This window comes from Plectropomus leopardus, chromosome 19 (assembly GCF_026936395.1).
Source record: "Plectropomus leopardus strain MGB_pleo_1.0 chromosome 19, ASM2693639v1, whole genome shotgun sequence".
Lineage (NCBI taxonomy): Eukaryota > Metazoa > Chordata > Actinopteri > Perciformes > Serranidae > Plectropomus > Plectropomus leopardus.
The window spans coordinates 10,248,083-10,266,837 of NC_142194.1; the positions used below are offsets into that span (position 1 = coordinate 10,248,083).

Sequence of the window (18,755 nt, forward strand, 5' to 3'; positions counted from 1 at the left end):
CACGCAGAGCAGCGTCCTTGTGAAAATGAATATGCTGGATGGAAAGCAAAAACAGCATCCGCTCCAGTTGACGACCACAGCAGAAATCTCCAGCAGCATTTCCCCTTCTTGCTCCATAAGGTAGCATTTCTGCTGATGAACCTTTTCATCGCCGTGCTGGCGATTGCCGTGGCTGAAGACAATATGTCTTGGGGTTTTCCATCTCATTCTTGTGAACGCAATATCTCAAGAAAGCTTTAATGGAAATTTCTTCAGATTTGGCACAAATGTCCTCTTGGACTCATGGATGAACTGATACGATTTTGGTGGTGAAAGGTCCCTGGGACTTCATGTATCTCATTCTTGTGAATGTGATATCTCAAGAGCAACTTTAGGAAATTTCCTCAGATTTGGCACAAACATCCACTTGGACTTGAGGATGAACTGGTTAGATTTTTAAGGTCAAGGTCACTGTGACCTCATCTGTCTTATTGTCTTGAGCACATCATCTCAAGAATGTCTTGAGGGAATTTCCTCAAATTTGGCATAAATGTCCACCTGGACTCAAGGATGAACTGATGTAATTTGTTGGTCAAAGATCAAGGTCACAGGGACTTCATCTGTCTCATTCTCGTGAACTAATTTTTTGGGAACACCTTGAAGGAAATTCTTCAAATTTGTCACAAAAGTCCGATAAGTATTAAGGATAAAATGATTAGCTTTTGGTGGTCAAAGGTTGAGATCTTACAAGGCATGTTTTTGGTCATAACTCAAGAATTCATATCCTAATTATGACATACTTTCACATAAATGTCTGAAATAAAACAATGACTTCACGCTGAGATCATAATGTTCTACGAAAACACTTTTATGGCCATTATTCAGTTATATAACTCAGGAACTGAAGGAGAGACAGATACCGAAGTAATAATGATAAGGGTGGGTGCCATCTTGAAACTATGGTGGTTGTGTAGATCTTCTGTGCTGCCCATGGATGTATTAAGAAAGTCTGGATACAGCCATGGAGGTTGGGCCTCATTCATTTCTATGACAGCACAAGCTAAGAAAAATAAAAGGTTTTTTTTCCGGGTACAAAATACCCAGATGTACTGGCTCATAAGGCATACGCACTGTCAAGTCTTTCTGGGCCAGTGGGAATCACGTGACGGACCCGGACGGTCCACTTTTGGCCACTATGTAAAGTTTGCATCAGATCCTAGTGCACTTCCTGGGGGCTTGTTGCTGCCAGCTTTTAGAATAAAGTTTCTTTGTAGCAACATGTATATTTGAAGCATTATCAGCTCTCATGGCTATATAATATTTTGGACAGACATGGATGTTAACTGTAACTGCAACTTGACTGGTTCGCGGAGGCATATGACCACAAGGCACTAATTCTAGTTTCCTTGTGTGTTTCTGCTTTTGACTCATTTGATCCTCAAATCTGCAACTTACTCAGTGGGAAACCTGTGTAGGAGTTAAAGTTCAGATGTCTCTTTCATCACTAAATTTAGCTTAGTGATAAAAGGAAATGGTGCGGAGAAAGTCAGGGACCTGGAGCATGGAGTTCTTCCTCTGTATCCATGTCATGCAGAAAGCAGATGCTTTTTGTTTCCCATCCCACTCGTCATTAAGGTTATGCGTCTGAGGCCCCACAGTGCTGAGAGATGGACACACAGGGAGTAGACAGGGCAGGGGGAGGATGTGTGATGACTGCATTGGAGGTTTCTGGTGTTTTTGCTTTGTCAGATGAGGTGTGAAGGCAGTCCTCCACCTCCTCTGTCTACCTGTCTGGATGTCTCTCCCTCCTTTAGTATTTTCTTACCGTCAGCAACTTCTAGTAACTCCCCGTTGGGATATGGGACACGGAAGGGTCTTCTATGGTCGGCCCCTCGTATTTCTCCTCACTCACTCTCACCTAATCCCTCCAGCACTGGGGACAGGAGCGAGCTGCCAACAACAATAGGAGCTGCCAGGTTTTGATAAAGAGGCTGTGGAGTGCTTCGGGGTGCAGGGACTCGGTGGAATCGAGGCCCGAGTCCATGACACAGATGCCTTAAAATCATCAACGAAGTTTCCATTTGACGGGGTCACGGGCAGGTTGTAAATTCACAGAGGGTTAAGCAGGAAACTGCATTTGTTGACACACGAGTTGAGGGGAAAGCTTTAAGTTGTCCTTCTTGAAAAACAACAAGGCATATATTCAGTTGATGGGAGCAGATGCAGTTGTCTGATGCAGGAACATAGCTCCATTGAGAACACTGAGGGCATGTTTTCTATATTTTTCAGCACATTTTGCGGGGTTAGCAAGGTGAGGGGAGTTAAAGGAATGGTTCCATTTTTCAGCCGCATTTCCACCGAGAAGCTTCTGGTAATATTTGACTACTTTTACAGGAAAGTGCATTCAGCCCATTGTTGTCTGCCTTTCCAATGAGGTCTAAATTTGGCAAATGAGTCATCAGTGACGTATATAAAAAGCAACATTGACCACGGCTGGTGGTCACAGGATAAACACACTTTGCACCCTGCACCTCAGTGTGCCCACATTTCACCCAAAAAAAAACGAAGAACAAATCAATTTGTATCTGATGTTGAATGTGTGATGAATTTGCTGGTCTTTAGCACACTGACGTTCATTTAAGTTAACCTGAGTGTGTGTGCACTCACTTGATTGCACCTGTGAGAATTACAGTGCTCCTCTGATCGCCTGGCACCTGACATCAGCCCTGGTATATCTGACTCGATGTTGAAATGTGTAGGCATTCATTAAAGACTTTTTAACTTTTGTAAAACAGTGTGCTTTGGATTTTTTTGGTTTTGACTTATTGACATGAGAAATAACAAGTCAAACTTCCTCCTCCTTTTTTGAACAAATAGAAACTATTGGTTGCGTCTCACTGCAAGAACTTTTTTCAAAGATTTTTTTTGTGGCTATTTTACCTTTATTTGACAGGACAGCATTAGAGTAAATGGGGAAAGAGAAAGGGGTTGACATGCAACTAAGGGCTGGGGTTGGAATCCAACCTGTGGCTGCTGCGACAAGAATAGCCTTTGTTCATGGGGTGCCCGCTCTACCAGGCGAAGTACCAGGCACCCCTCACTGCAACAACTTTAACAGCTGCACATTCGATGTAATGAATAAAATGCAGAGGAGTACAATGAAACTAAGAGCGCCTGTCTCCACAGTAAATCATCTGTTGAGTGTTTGATGGTTATTTATTTTTGCTTTAGACAATAAACCAATCAGAAAATTTTATTTCTCTCGCTTAGTGGCTTTCTCATTCAGAGCACCGCAGCACTCTCTCTCTCTCTTTGTGTGTCTCAGCTGGCTCGTGCAATCTCTCTCTCCTCTATTCTCCGTCTTTTGTTAAATGAGTCGAAAGCTGACAGCAAAGCCTGACTTTACTTTTAATGATATCAAGCAAAGACAAACGTTCTCACCTCGTCCTGAGATGGTCCTTAATTGATACTGTAGTACTTCCTTGTTTTATAAATGAAGCTGTACATGATTTGAAGCAGCCGTGCTGTGCGTGTTTTACCAATCAGCGACAGTCATCCCTGCAAACCCCATCCCGAAAGTTTCCGTATTTTTGGAAAATACTACTCTAGTACTAGCTGATCTAGGAGTATCACTACTTCTAGATGTTTAGCTCACTGAGTGGCAGCATACTCTTGGCATTTATTGGTTGTGTTTATTCAGTTGTAATTGATTCTTGCAAGTGCTTTTATTAATACAAAGAAGAGCCAGAAGAAGCTGATTTCTGCCATATATCATATGTCTCATGTACTATAGACACAATATGGCAACAGTTTCAGCAAAAATGACAAATAAATATATGTATTTTTAAAAGGTATTTTAGTCTCAATATATTCAAACTGGCCGATAAATTCATAATTAAATAAATAATTGAGTATATTCAGTATCTTCCCACAAGAGAGGTGTGCAGCTTTGAAACAGCATTCAGATCCTCATGTTGAGATATAAAATTAATAGGAAATACAACTTAATAGTTAACTGAATGCTTAAAATATAACAAATGCAAATAATTAAAAATGTTTTCAGGCTCTTTGTTTTTTGGTATCCGTTTGTTCCAAAGGGGTTTAGGGGGTTGTGCATGACGCATGGCATCAAATTTTATTGACTCTGGCTCTGGTCTGCCAATTGATTTTGTTCAAAATGCAGATGAAAATTAATAAATGGATGTGAATGCAAAGCAGCCACGTTCACCTTTTCTTTCTGCTCGAAGGGTCATCATTGTCATAAAAATGAACGAGTCCCAGCTGTGTGCTCCGTCTGCACGCTCTGATGTACGATATGATGTTTACAAACAGTCTCTTAGAAAAAGCCAATAATGTTCCACTTCTTGGGCGCATCAGCTGAACAACACAAGCTTATATTCCTTCCAGGGATCAATGGACCGCGGATGATCGATGAGTTGGTTGTGCATTATTGGGAAATCAATCACCAACTTGAGAAACCTCTGTGAAATGATGTCGGGAGCTGATTTAAAGAAGCATGACATAACAGAATCTTTTGTCAGCAGAAAATGGTTTTAATGAAAGCTGGTAGAGATTTACGAATGCTCATGGGGGTGGGAAATGTATTTTATTGCTTAATAAATTGGACATTTAATTCCATGCCTTAGCTCGGACCACACCTGTTACAAATGCATGAAGATTCTGACCTTGCACGTTACACCAAAGTTCATTTCTCTCTAAATAATTTAGTTGTTTTGGTTCTGTCTCCTCCAACTCTAATCTCGTAGCCTTCTTCTGCTGTCAATCATCTCCATACAAGAACGCAGGGTCAAGGTACACAACCAAACCCACCTTATACATAAAAAGTAGACTTTTACTAGAAAGAGGGAGGACAACCTCCTCACTAACATAATCAGAGGGGTGAAAGACATGAAAGGAGGGAGAGTAAATTTGTATTCAGCCCTTAATTGTTTGATTTCCCAGAGGGCATGCATGAAGGGGGAGAAGGGCAAGAAAAAAGGGGGGAGGGCGCACAAGTACAGACAGATTTAATTAATTGAATTGCTGTTTTTTTGCATGTGAATTTACCTTGTGAAAAGAATGATAGCCCTGATTGTCTGAAGTTCCCCAGTCGCTCATTAGTTCAAGCACGAGGTTGCAATGAATATAGATGCATGAGCTTTGGGCCTTGGGCCAGTTCTTTGCAAACCATTTGAATTAATGGGAAAGCTCAAAGATGTTGTATTAGCATGAACCGTCCTGAAAATGACTTTGCATTCACCCCTCCTCGATACGTCCTCCCGTTCTCAGCCTTATAATAATGTAAAAAAAAAAAGAAATAAAAAATGATGTGAAAGATGTGATGCAACTAATTCCTTTGAGGCGGCACATAAAGCTACTGTTGGTATCTAGCAACAGAGAGGAATATGACTTTAATGTAGTCATTTTTAATCTGCAGGCTTTCAGTATTACCTGATTTTGCTAGAAGCTAATCTCTATAAACAGAAATCTGCATATTTATGAAGAATCTGCAGGCTGCGGTATAAGATTTTGGTATAGGAAGCATTCTGGTTTCTGTTTGTAGTCTTTTGTAGTCTGAGTAGTCGGGCTGCTCCCTGAAAATCAAGGTTTTAAATTATCAGTTGGAGACGTCCCAAGTCGAGCAGTCTTTTTTTTCCATTCTGTGTGCAGCTCACTTCTGGGGGATGTTTCGGCCCCCAGATTTTGCTGCAGAGTGAGCGTCCCTCACTTTGTTTGACATCGATTGTCAGCAAAAATAACTTTTGTTGCACATTTCTAGTCTGTCTTCAACATAGTTAGTTCACATTAACACAGAGGGCTTGTTTCTTTACTACATTACGTGAATGTCACTGAAAACGTCCCGCTTAACCCTGGTCAAACACTAAAACTCCATATGGAAAAAAGGAACAAATAGTTGAATGTTAGTACTGAACAGCCAAATCCAATTTGATTCGCATATTTCTTAGCAGTAACTACCAATCATGTTTAAGTGGCAGGTAAACAGTCAGTGTAGGGCAAAAGAGGTGGAATGCTTTGACTGACAAGCAATCTCAGAACCCATCAGCTACGTCAGAAAATTTTAACTTTTATTTATTTTTTTAAAGCTCATCTAAATTCATATACAGATATCTAAATTACCAGTGCATGGAGAGGAAGTCTAAGCCTGGATATATGCCAGGACCCTTTCAGCCTTACTTTCAGTTTTTCTTAGTGGCAACTCGTGGTATTGCAGGGGAAAAAAATCTCCTATAACACTCCCAGCGCTTTCCCCATAAACCAGTATCATAAAACAGATGTCTGTGAAACTGTTGACAGGACACCCCAAACTGCAAACAAGACCAATTTCGACTTGAGCCAAGACAAGCTTTGATGTCATCACAGTGTGAAGTCTATGAGCTGATTGGGAACTTGCGGGCATGGCCTGCGGGAGATGCACTACTGCACATCATAAGTGGATGGCACACCATGGAAGTAAATCTAGGAGCTAAATCCTTTTAGGGAAAATGCCACGGGCAAACAATCCTCATTGGACTGAATAGGCACCATCTTTGGGTCCAGTATCCAGGTTTAATTATACATTCATGAGACCACTGGCTAGACCAAAATCCTGGAAATATTGGACGTTACTCCAAGAGGCTTAATGAGGCAGACCAATAGCTGATGGGCTTTGAGACTGGCCATATGCTCAAAGATCCTAGTTCCCACAATATTGTAAGAAAAACAAGAACATTTAAATTTAACATCTCTTTCCCAAAATTGTGTCCTTGTTACCTCATTGTCAATAGATTTTATAGGGAATATTTCTTTATATGGACTATTTCTTTGGTAGAAAGAAATATTTCTTTGGGTCCAGTATCCAGATCTAATGATACATTCATGATACGTGTTGGCTACACCAAAGCTGATGGGCTTTTAGATTGGCTACAACCAGCAGAGGTTTGTGGTGCCATATTGTAAAAAAAAAAACAAAACACAAGAACATTTAAATTTATCATCTCATTCCAAAAAAATGTTTCCTCAATACCTTACAGTCAATACATTTTATAGAGACTATTTCTTTGTTAGAAAGTTGTTCTGCTAGAAATTGTTAACTGTAATTTGGATGAACTGACCCTTTTAAAATTTGGTCTCCAAGTTTGCAAAATACTTCAGGAAAGCATTACAGTTCCTCAATGCCTTCCTGATTTTCCAATGCAGGATGTACTGAGGGTTGAATAAGTAGTTTAGGAAACAGCCTGGGAGTGTTGTGGTTTGCTGATAGTGTTGAAAGAAAAGAATGTGTTGCATGATCTATAAGCCATGAGTGCGATGTGTGTGGAGCACAAACACAGCCCTCGTTGTGGAAACAGCACATGCAGCGATGCCTGCATTTGTACAAGCACACACACATGCTCCCACACAGACACGCATAAATCAAGCCAAGCTACCAGCTACATTTTCAGTGATTCCCGCACACAAGCAGTGACACACTCTCTGTATTCATCGCTCCCACACCCCCGTGCACTGACACACAAGCGGAGCTCGTCCTGGGGGAGATGAAGAGGCAGAGCTGAGGCACGCTTTCTGCCACAGAGGAGCAGGAGCCCCCGGGGCAGATAGGAGTAGAAAGCAGGATGAAGGATCTCCCCTCCAGTGATCCACAGCAACAAAGGTGATTTGAGAGACTGCTGCTTTAGCACCCGGTATAATTAGTTTCAGATAACAATGTCACTGGCCTGTACCACGAAATGAAAAGAGAAAAAAAAACAACCCACCTGCGAAAAACTGCCAAGATTTCTCTGTTTTTATTTGTTTTCCTACAATTTAGATTTAATTGCCATCACTTGTCTAATTGCAAGCATAAGAAATATTCATATTCCACTTGACCTGAAGTGGATCACACTGTGCCAATGAACTGCCTTTGATAAGTCCCATATGATTACTTTTCTCTCTCGAGTTTGGGGATTGTGATATCATGAGCAATAAAGTGATAATAATGTCGTTTTAGAAGAAATGAAAGAGGCTTGCACTGCGGTGAATCAGAAGTGGGCAGGACATGATTTGCAGGACACAATTTGTTTCATTTGGCGTGTGTGCTTTTGGGTGACAAACACTGTGCTATAAGCAAAACACATGAGAGCCAGATGTGACTTGATGTTGCATGTCGACAAATGACAACAGGCGAAGGAACGAAAGAGGGAACGGACACTTTTATTTGAAAACATCTGACTCAAAGTTGCACTTTTCCTGTAGCTACCCTGTTTGTAGTTATGCTTTTGTCACTTGCAACACGCCCATATGTGGAGAGAATTCGTTTAAGCAGACAGCCAGTGAGAAGTTAAACAAATGTGGCTTTTTATTATTTTATTAAGTTTCATTGTGCTTGTCAGACTGGAATCACTGACCTATGTGTCACTCCATGCTGAACTGTGGTGCAGCAAGAGACAAGTGTTCCCATAATATGGTGATGCAGCAGCATGTGTACTTAATGTGACACTGGATGCAACTATGTCGAGAGAGAAAACAACCACTTATATCTAAATAACACGTTTTGTCCGCGCCTTGCAAAAATTACCCTTATGACCCAAGCAATGCATGTATCCTGGTCTGCCCCCACTGTCGTTGAAGTTTCATTAAGTTAGAGCAACTGAAACTGCTTTTTAAAGGGGACATATTGTGCCTTTTCTTATTTTCTGCCATATATGATGTTATAGTGTTAGATCATTGTATTCAATTTACCCACAATTTCAAAAAATGACGGAAATGAAGATAAAAGTAATCCCGGTGGGCTGAATATTTTTTCTACTTTCACAACAAGATGACGTCAGCTTTTGACTGATTTCTTTGTATGCTCATGTACTCCAGGCACACTGCTGCAAGAGGTTAGATTAACTGCTACAGCTACATGCTAACGTCATGGGAAAAATGTAATCTTGGTTGCTGATGTTGCCCAATTTCAGATCATATTCCTGCTGGAACATGTCTGGTTGTTAGGGATGGGAACTCATAAGATTTTATTGATACCAAAGATACTATTAAGCTTATCCGTCCAGTTATTTATGGATTCCCTTATTGATCCCTGGTCGATTGGATGTGTGTGCTTTTGTGAACTTTTTGTACAACCTTTAGAAGAAAAAGAAAAACAGGCTTTCACAGATTTTCAGCATTAATATAAAATAGGATATTTACCCTCGTTAATGGCCACTGCTTGGATGGGAAACAGTGGTGTTTGTGCGAATAGTGTCAAAGAAATGGCATAATTGGAGTTTAAGCCCTTGTTGCATAGAAACATGTTTCAGCATATTGCTGGTATCCCCAACCTTACTTGTTAATATCATTTTAAAGATATAATAAGCAGCACTGTTGTCATCTTTCTTCATGAACCATTTTCTTCCTCTTCACCATGAATACTTCTTGTTGCAACTTTCCAGCAGCATTGACACATGACTTTGACTTCACTTTTCTTGCAATGTGCAGCTGTCAGAAAAACATGCCAGCACTGCTAAAAGGAACTGAATAGCTTGGATGCATACCGTACCAATGGATTGGACAATTTGGAACCCGTTCTCATCTGGAACCAGTTCATGATTCCCATCCCTACCAGTTGTGAAGATTTTGGTTTAGGAACTTTTAATGGGGATTTTTTGCGGTAGAAAGTGCCGCTACACTCTGTTACAGTCATTCCCTGGCCACAACGACAGTGCAGAGACGCCAAGAGTGCACATAGAGAAGAACTGGAAACGCTGACAAATCAGAGCAGACAGGACTTTTCGGGAGGGGGACTTTAAAGGACATGGGGGCTAAAACGAAGCATCTCAGACAGAATACAGATGTTTCAGTACAGACAGTATGAGGAAACTAAAGTGTTTAAACATTAAAGCATGCAGACATGTTACAAAAATGCTTGAAAATAAGCATAATACTAGGTCACATTTATGACTGTGGTAATCACTGCTCACACTGCCTTTTTTGATGAACATACTCAGCTTTCTTAGTTGTACTAGAGATCATCTAAATGTAGCCATCCAAGTTTGGATGTCTGAATTCTAACTGTAGAGTTATTTTTAAAAAAAACACAACAGCACTCCTTTTGGTAAGTGGACCGCCTCAAATGTACTTTTTGTCCTTCAAGAAACTGAAACACATTATCTATTTTTTTTTATAGTAACTAACAGACATGTGTATCGTCTGCATCATTAACTTCACACTTTATCAAATATTAGTGTTGCATTTCTGTCCAAATTCCAATTATCTTATCCATTGTTGGAGTAGCATTCATCATCCAGTCTCTGTAATTGGGATCCTGTGGAGTCATCCATCACGCAGACATTGCACAGAGATGACACTTTATTGATTTCACGGGGCATGCCTGGGCTTAACCACATCAATCTCTAGGTGACAGTCACTGCAATAACTGCGTGCCAATGCTGCTAATGGCTATTCTGTTTGACCATCTCGCTGACCGATTAACCACCCCGGATACCACACAGGTGTTAGGAATCATAATGAGGCTTTTATGATAAGTTGAAACCGCAATAAAGCCCAACCTGCTTTCTCTAATGACTAATATGAAAAGGTTTTTTGGTTTGTTTGTTTTTTATACCGCTGTGCCAGCAACAGCCAAAGCTGGAGACATTATCTTTTTGGGATGTCCATCTGTCCGTCACATTCTCATGAATGAGATATCTCAATATCTCAAGAATGCCTTGAGGCATTTAGTTTCTTTAAATTTGGCACAAACGTCCACTTGGAGTCAGTGATGTAGTGATTACAGTTTGTTGGTCAGAGGTCACGGTCTGTGGCCTTGACTGTCTCATTCTTGTGAACGTCATATTTTAAGATCACCTTGTGGGGTTCTTTTAAAATTTGGCACAAACGTTCCATTGGACTCAACAATGAGCTGTTTAGACTTTCTGGGGGTTAAAGTTCACTGTGACCTTGCGTCTGTCTCAATTTAGTTTTGTATTTCCAACACAACTGGCCTTCTTGACACAAGCCAAAGACCAACTTTTGTGTGTTTTTGCTTTATCTTGCTGGACTGAGTGTTTCGGTCTTAGAGCCAGGGGCGCCACTGAGCTGCACCTTAGCTCGCTACTGAACATGGCAGCTTATATGAATAAAGTCAAAACCATCTGCCCCAACTTTTTCCCCCCTTCCTCCCTCTTCCTTGAGCAGGAATCATTGGCTGGCATGCTCTAACAGCTCTGTTCATGACATGCTTTGTGAAGACTGGGAGTTGCATTGAGCTCAGGGTAAGCAGGGGGAATTCTGCTTCTCTGCTCTACTTGGCACTGGCCTGCAACACTGCCTGATGTCAGACAGATCACAGCCAGGAAGACTGGCCCTCTTCCCTTGCGCCTGGAAAAAGAATGTTACTAACACTGAGACAAGGTTTTCTGGCTTGGGGGCCTTTGCACTATTGTAGGGTTTCACGCACATGATCCCACTTTTTCCACGCAGAGCCGGGCTCTTGCCGCCCGCCACATGAAAGCGAAGGGACATTATTACTACCACATTGCCTCACGGGTCTGTCCATTGAAATGTAGTGTACTAATTGGAGCTCCTAGATTAGGTTTTACGAGAACCGTATTTCTTTGATGATGATTTCATCTGCTCTAAATGTTTATATTTACATCTGTTCTAAATAACTTTTCCGTTACAGGGCGTACAAGTGCAAGAGAGCTACTTGCTCTCCAAAGGCCTAATGCCTAGCTTCTCATTTATCATAGTTAACTGTAGGATTTGTCCAGGAGTCCCTGATTAGGTTTTCTGAGTTTAATGAGACATATCGGAGCCTTTGACTGGGAAATTGCTGCACATTGATTCAGCTTGTATTCAAACAATGGTAATGAAGGCCGTGGTGTCAGTGCACTGGTCATAGCAAGTCAATTAGGGATGTTCACTATATGTACTCCAAAAAAGGAAGTTAATGTACTGAAGCATTTCCATTTTTGCCACAGAATGTGTAAGTACTAACGTTTTCTTCACCTGATTATACACATGGTTTGCTTGGATACCTTATCAAGAGAAAAGGGAGGGTCCTGCAGAGCTTGAAGTTGAAAAACCATTTGTGACTACTGACTGAAAAATGTACTGTTTCATATTCTGCCAAATAGAACTCTTTCTCTTTATTTCCTCGGCCCAGTTGTCACAAAAAAAACGTTTGCATTGAACATTTCTGCAAACCGAAAAAAACTTTACATCTGTACGTTTCTAACGTATCATCAGCGTTTGTGACGCAGTATATGAGCTGACTTTTGTCACTGGGAGGTAGAGAGGATGGTGGGTGGAGTGCCACCTATGTGAGATGTCTACCAAGCTGCGGACCAATGGCCAAGACCAACAAACAACAAAACCAGTTATTCTTGGAGAGTCATTACTGTTTTTCCAACCACTTTTTAGTCACCAAACGTGTGTTTTTTGGCAACCAGTGGCACTGTTTTCACTGGGGATAATGCCTCAAAAAGCTTGTTGCTTTTACAGGAACCTCGCTGCAATTTCAGCTGGGATAGTGCAGCAAAAAGTGGCTGTTTTTGAACATGACATCACTGCAGTGCCACAACACGCTGTTCTTTTTTTTAGAGACATTGCTGAGTTTCCTGCTGGGATCATGCTGCAAAATTTATTTATTTATTTATTTATTTATTTATTTATTTATTTATTTATTTATTTATTTATTTATTTATTTATTTTTACAGAAACATCAATGTATTTCATGTAGTGACTGTGCCATAAAACAGTATTTGTTATTTACCAAGACTTCGCTGAGTTTCCTGCTGGGATAGTGCCACAACAATATTTTTTTCGAGCCAAAATCAAGTGTTATTTATGTCTAAACCTAACCACACACAAACCACAGTGTTTCAAATGCAAAGAAATGTAAAGTTCTAACATAACCACAACATAATAATCTACAAATGTAATGTGGCTGTGATTTGCAGAAATGTGCAATTTATTCTGGCAATTGGGTTTGATGCCTACAGCATGGACAAGCTATTTTGCAGAGAACACTGTCACTCTCACAATAAAGTTATTTTTTCTCCTGTCACATGCCCTGTTTTGTTATTCCGCCAAGCTTTTTTCAAAACTGTCCCAGACACTTTAAACTCTCCTCTCTCCCACTGTGAATGTCTTTTTACAGCCTGTGAATAACTTTGGCTCAGCATCTGTCTTTATCCTTTTATGTGGGTTTTTTTTCTTTCACTTTTTGGTTTTTGACATAATAACATCAGGAGTTTTTAGTCACGACAAAGATGGCAAGATGTACATTTGTATGTCATAATAAATAGAAAACCTTTGTGACATCAGCACATGAAAGCTGTTTATATGCTGGAAAGGACCTTTCCTTCTGGGTCATATGCAGCACACACCTACAAATGAGACCACCGTTTACTGTTGATTGATTAAGCACTAAACTCCAATTCATCAAGCCTGTTAGAATTAATACATCTCACACACTGCAACGTTTGCTTTACTCACATTAAATCAGAACAAACACTCACAATGAAGACCACATGTAAAAGGGTGATGGAATTTATTGATAAATTACAGAAGAGATTCATTTTCCAAGGTCGGTGTGGCCGTATTTTCTCAATTATAACTTCAACAACATGGCTTGTGTTTAAATAGTAAGCCTTGACATTTATGTCTGTATGTCAAAGTATTCCATTTAGATAAGACATTGGGTAAATCCCGGTGTTATTTCCCTATACAAAGACAGACAGAAGAGGCTGACAATGTTGAGCGGAGATACAACAGAAAAAATATTCTAATTTAATGCAGGAAGAACAGAAGTGGCATTTAGTAGCTGGCATTCAGGATTAGCTTGAAGTGACTTCATTGTCTTTCTGTCTGCATTGTCAAATCTACTGACAGACTAATCTGACTCTATCCCCCAACCTAATATATTTTCTTTCAAAAAGTTATTTTGTCTTTTGCAGCCTGGAGACAGCATGACAAGACGTAAACACAACCGTAATAATAGGTATTGCACCTGTCTAACAAATGCAGAGAAGTTAACAAATATTTCTCTGTCAGGGTTTTAAGTCGAGGTCATGCAGCTGTTGCACAAATCTCTGTGATATTTACCTCTTGTTGTGTCACACTTTCTGTCTTTGTGGTTGTTTGGGTGTCAGGCTGACTACACTCGGGACAGGTTTCTGTGGCATTAGCAGCCGGATTGTGGCATCTTCCTGTTGTCTCATGGTGTCTCTTCCAGATGCAGACTCCCTGTCAGTCAGACGGAGCCCTGCTGGTGGCCTGTCCCATGGGTAATGCATTTTAAATGGGGGCGCAACCCCCGTTCCCTCCCTTCCGCCCATGCCTCATTAACTTCCCACTGATTGATAAACAGTGAGCTGCTGCTGCCAGGCGGGGCGGGCGGCTTGTGGAATTAGACACATGATGTGGTTGTCTGGTGGCTGGATTGTGATGAACCTACAGGTGTTGGCAGCTGGGTGATGTGCATTGGTTTTCTATATACGTGTAGCTGTGTTTTTGCACATTGTTGACTGATGTTGTCTGCTGTACAGTTTTTTTTTTTGCATGTTGAATGAATGAATGTATTGATCTGGTGGTTCATCATGTTAAGGATAGGTACAATTTTTGAAGTAGGCTTGGGTGTTGTCACAGTATTACGGTATACCAGGGTATTTACAAATCCACAAGGTATGTTTCTCTAAACCGTCAAAAATACCGGTGCTCCCCATATAATAAACTTATTGTATGTAGTGCACAGCACGCACTACCATCAACCTCTGGTGTCTACTACATGCAGCTGAGCTGACAGACACCGCAACATGTAGCTGTGGAGGGATAAGATACACGACTGTAAACAGCCGGTGGCCAGCCAATATCAACGACGGAGAGAGACATCTAACTTGGTGCATTATGGATTTTTTTTTCGACCAGATTGGAGCTGGTGATTTTGGGAACAGTGGGCTTATTATCTAGATTGTTATCAAGAATAACCAAGGAGGTTTGGGTGAGTTTTATTTTGGTTCTGTCGAGTTTGAATGAAGTGTGTTGTGCGTTGAGTTAGTGAGGCAGTTAAGCCTTGTCAGTCTTCAGTGACTGAGGGAAAGTTGTATTTCCGATTCAGATTGAGATTCACTTTATTGTTCATATTGAAAATATAAAAAGAGCAAAATTCTTGATTCTTGCCCCCTTGACCAGCACAATACAATACTATTGTGGAAACAATATAAAGTCCACAGTATGAAGTGCATCACCAAAGTGTGTTACAGTGCATCATAATTATATGATATAGCAATATTAGGATAGATTATGTTCTATAAAATATTAAAATGAGCAGTTATCATAAATATACTAAAACCTACATGAAAAGACTGTATTAAAAGGAAAATAGGTGTGGCTTTCTATTGTGTATTTATTAGACTAAGAGCTGAAAGCAAGTAGCGCACTTGCTGGGGAGCGATGATAATGTGTGAAATTTCAAGATGGTATGAAGGTATACAATACATACCACCTGAGCCTATTTTCAAGTGTGTCTTAAAACAATAGCCAGGTGCCCCTTTGAACGCTGGAACAACTTTTGATTGCTGCAATCATCCCTTCTGTTCATACTGACCATTTAAAGATTCCTTCCTATTATGCTTGTAATCGATGGCGGGGAGGCTTTCCTCATTATGCACTAGGGTTATCTGCCGTTGCCAGGAAACAATCTAATCTTGGCACCCTTTAAGCGGTATGTTATGAAGCTACTAACCATGTGAGTTAGCAGCCATGGAATGCTAATTACGAGCCAAATCAGTCGCGTTTCCAGTGGATTACTAAAACAGGCCTATAAATCACCAATCTAGCAGTGGTAGAACAAAAGACTTTTTGCATATTCTTAAAAATATCCTGTTTATTTACTGGTTAATGGGCGCTGGTTTATGGAAAGCAAAATTAACCCAAACTGACATACATTTAACCAAGCCCACCTTATTCAGGTGGACTAAGGAATGGTTTCTTGGTCTGATGTTGCAGACCCACAAAGGTGTGTTTCTTGGTTCTGTGTTGCAGACACATGGGTGTGTGCAGTATGTTCTTTAATACCCTCCCAGAGTGTTACAGGCTAGCAGTGAGGCAGACACATGCACACACACTCACCACACAGGATTGTCTGTTGTGGGCAGATGTTGAGGTTGAGAGCGCAGACCTAATTAAGACTGAAGAAACACATCATTTTATTTGGCTCTCTCTACTTTTTGGCCTCGCTTTGATCCGATGATTATTACCAGGTCTTTGGCTCTGCAGAGGAGTAGAGGGCGGGGAGGCATTGTGTCTCATGCTGACAGCTCCCAAACAAAATAACCCCCCTCCCCGGGTTGTTACAGCTGACACTCCCAGCTGGGTTGTCAGCGGTGAGGTCAGTAAGAGAATCCAGCTGCCTGCTGAGGTTTGTTCCTCTGCTGTGGATTAGCACCAGCCAACCATCTGCTGGTGTCCTGTAGTGTAATACTGTACATGCACTCGCTGTATGGACAATACACGGACGCTCATCCACACTCGTAAAAATCGTGAAAACAAACACACATGCGCATGCTTTAATAATCAACCCAGGAGGAGTCCACATGGCTCTTTCGGATCTGTGCTCATTTGTTGATCTATTTCCGCTGTTTATCCTCTCCTCCCTGCTGAGTGTCCTTCCCTCCGCCAGACAGAGGAGCAGTGCTCAGTAACCTCCTTAGGTGACAAGAAGGGCAGCCATCATTGTCACATGGCTGTGACGGTAAAGATTTTTTTTGTCATTGCAGTGACAGGTCAGCGCAGTTCGACGGTTATGTGGCATACTCAACCAAAAATCTATCTTTTGAGTGTCACATAATAAATCATCCCCCTATAGGCTTAAAAAGTCTACAGGAGACTGTGAGGTTAATAGTTTGCAGCATTTTTGAGGACAGCAGCTGCATACACTTACATATAAACCCGCTGAATCTATTCCATCGATGACCCAGAGCCACAGCACAACTGAATGCATTAAAATCTTGCAGCATTGTTCACTTGCATAATTTGTGCTTAGTATGGACACATAAAAAAGTACAACAATTGCAAGTGCGTTTCCTTTGTGGACAAAATATTAAAGGTTTATTCTTTGACTTTTGAAACACAAATACATTTTCAAGGTCCAACTTACTTGTTTTTTTTCCGGTCATGTGATATCATCTAAACCATCTTTGTGCCAACTTAGCAACTCCCTCAGCTGAAGAAGGCCATGTGATGTGGTTTGATGTATTCAGAAAGTAATCAGCAATATAGACCTTGATGATGGTATTAATGACATATTTGAGTTTACTGTAGCTGTTTTTTCTTTCCCCATTCCTCCTCAACATTTTTAAATCTTTGCTGGGAAAAAATGCTTAAAGTTCCACATCTTTGTTGACAGAAGACATACCTTTAAACACACAGGAGTTAGCACTCGCTAACATCTTGTTGTTTAAGGGTGGTTTCACATTAGGGACCCGGGCCGGGATCTGAGAAGGCTTGACCCCAAAGTCCAGCTAGTTTGATTAGTCGAAACACAAGTGTACAGGCCAGCGTTTGCTTGAAAAGGTGGTCTCGGGCACAATTCATGTGTACTCGAGCACGTTCCACAGGAGGTGTCAAAACAACCGTGCCCGTATATGTGTGCAGCAGTCACTGAAATTATAACATAACTTGTGTCAGTGGTTAGGTAACTTGTCCACGCTTTTTTAAATGCACTGTGGAAATCAAAAGAGAAGATTCTAGTCAGCAACTGGTCTGTTTCTCACCTTACGGACAACCACAAGCGAGTTGAGTTGTTAAGGCATTTCTCAACACTGTCTTCTGAAACCTTTGTATCTGTGCATTTTCCGCAAGGAACATAATCAAATGTGCCCAGCTGATGATGCGAGTGGTTGCTTCTTCTTTTTTGTGAGCACTGGTAGATTGCAAACCAACTACATGCATACTGCCACTCACTGTATCGGGCTGTGTACATGCGCAAGTGTACTCCAGCACAAAATGACATACTAATATGAAAGCTGAGTGGTAGAGGAGTGGGTAGAGGGGAGCTGGGGCACGGTTTGAAACAATCACACCTAAAGTGAAAACACCCACAGGGAGCTGTTGCCTCACAGTAAAAGCTTTGCAGTGGTTTGCTAGTGGAGAGTTTTAATTGTGAATCAGTGATAACAAAAGTGAGTTTGGTCCCTTTGGAGATAAATGAGGAAGCAGAAGATGCCACATTACCCAGGTATTGTGGTAATCTTCACAGCTCTAAATGGTAGTGACCCCTGAATTTATGCTTCTCTTTCATCAATTCTTACAGAAGAAGGGAAAGAGGAGCGAATAATGCCTCTGTCTGCCTGCAGCAGAGATTCACTGTTGATTTATTTGTGCTTTCTAGATATAAAGTGTAAATGGATCACTTGGTAACCTCAGAGAGTCACTTTATAGTGTTATTGATCCCCATCTGTAACTAAAAATGATTTCTTCACTGTTTTCCCGTCAACATAAGCTCCCCATTCCCGTTCTTATCAGATCAGACTATTACGTCCATCTGCTCGTTACTCGCTATTGTCTGCAATGTGTAAACTAATTACTGTTCTACCGTATCACATGGAATGAGTTATGGATTGGTATTGAATGCTTCTTCAAGGTGCATGCATGTGGTGTGAAAGCAACTTAATAGAAAACATTTTCTTTCTTTCTTGGTGCCTACAGCTGCTCAATTCAATTTATACTAAAGCAGGGTTACATTTTAAATCACATCAGACTGTTTATCTTCCATGCAAGTCTGACTTGAGACATTGCGATTGATTTTTTTTTAG

The 18,755-nt window shown here is 40.9% G+C and overlaps 1 protein-coding gene across 1 annotated transcript in view; it reads left to right on the top strand.

Annotated features, from left to right (window-relative positions):
* adam12a (ADAM metallopeptidase domain 12a) overlaps positions 1 to 18,755 on the top strand; it is a 105,508-nt gene that overhangs the window by 34,208 nt on the left and 52,545 nt on the right. The gene's annotated exons all lie outside the window — the stretch shown is intronic.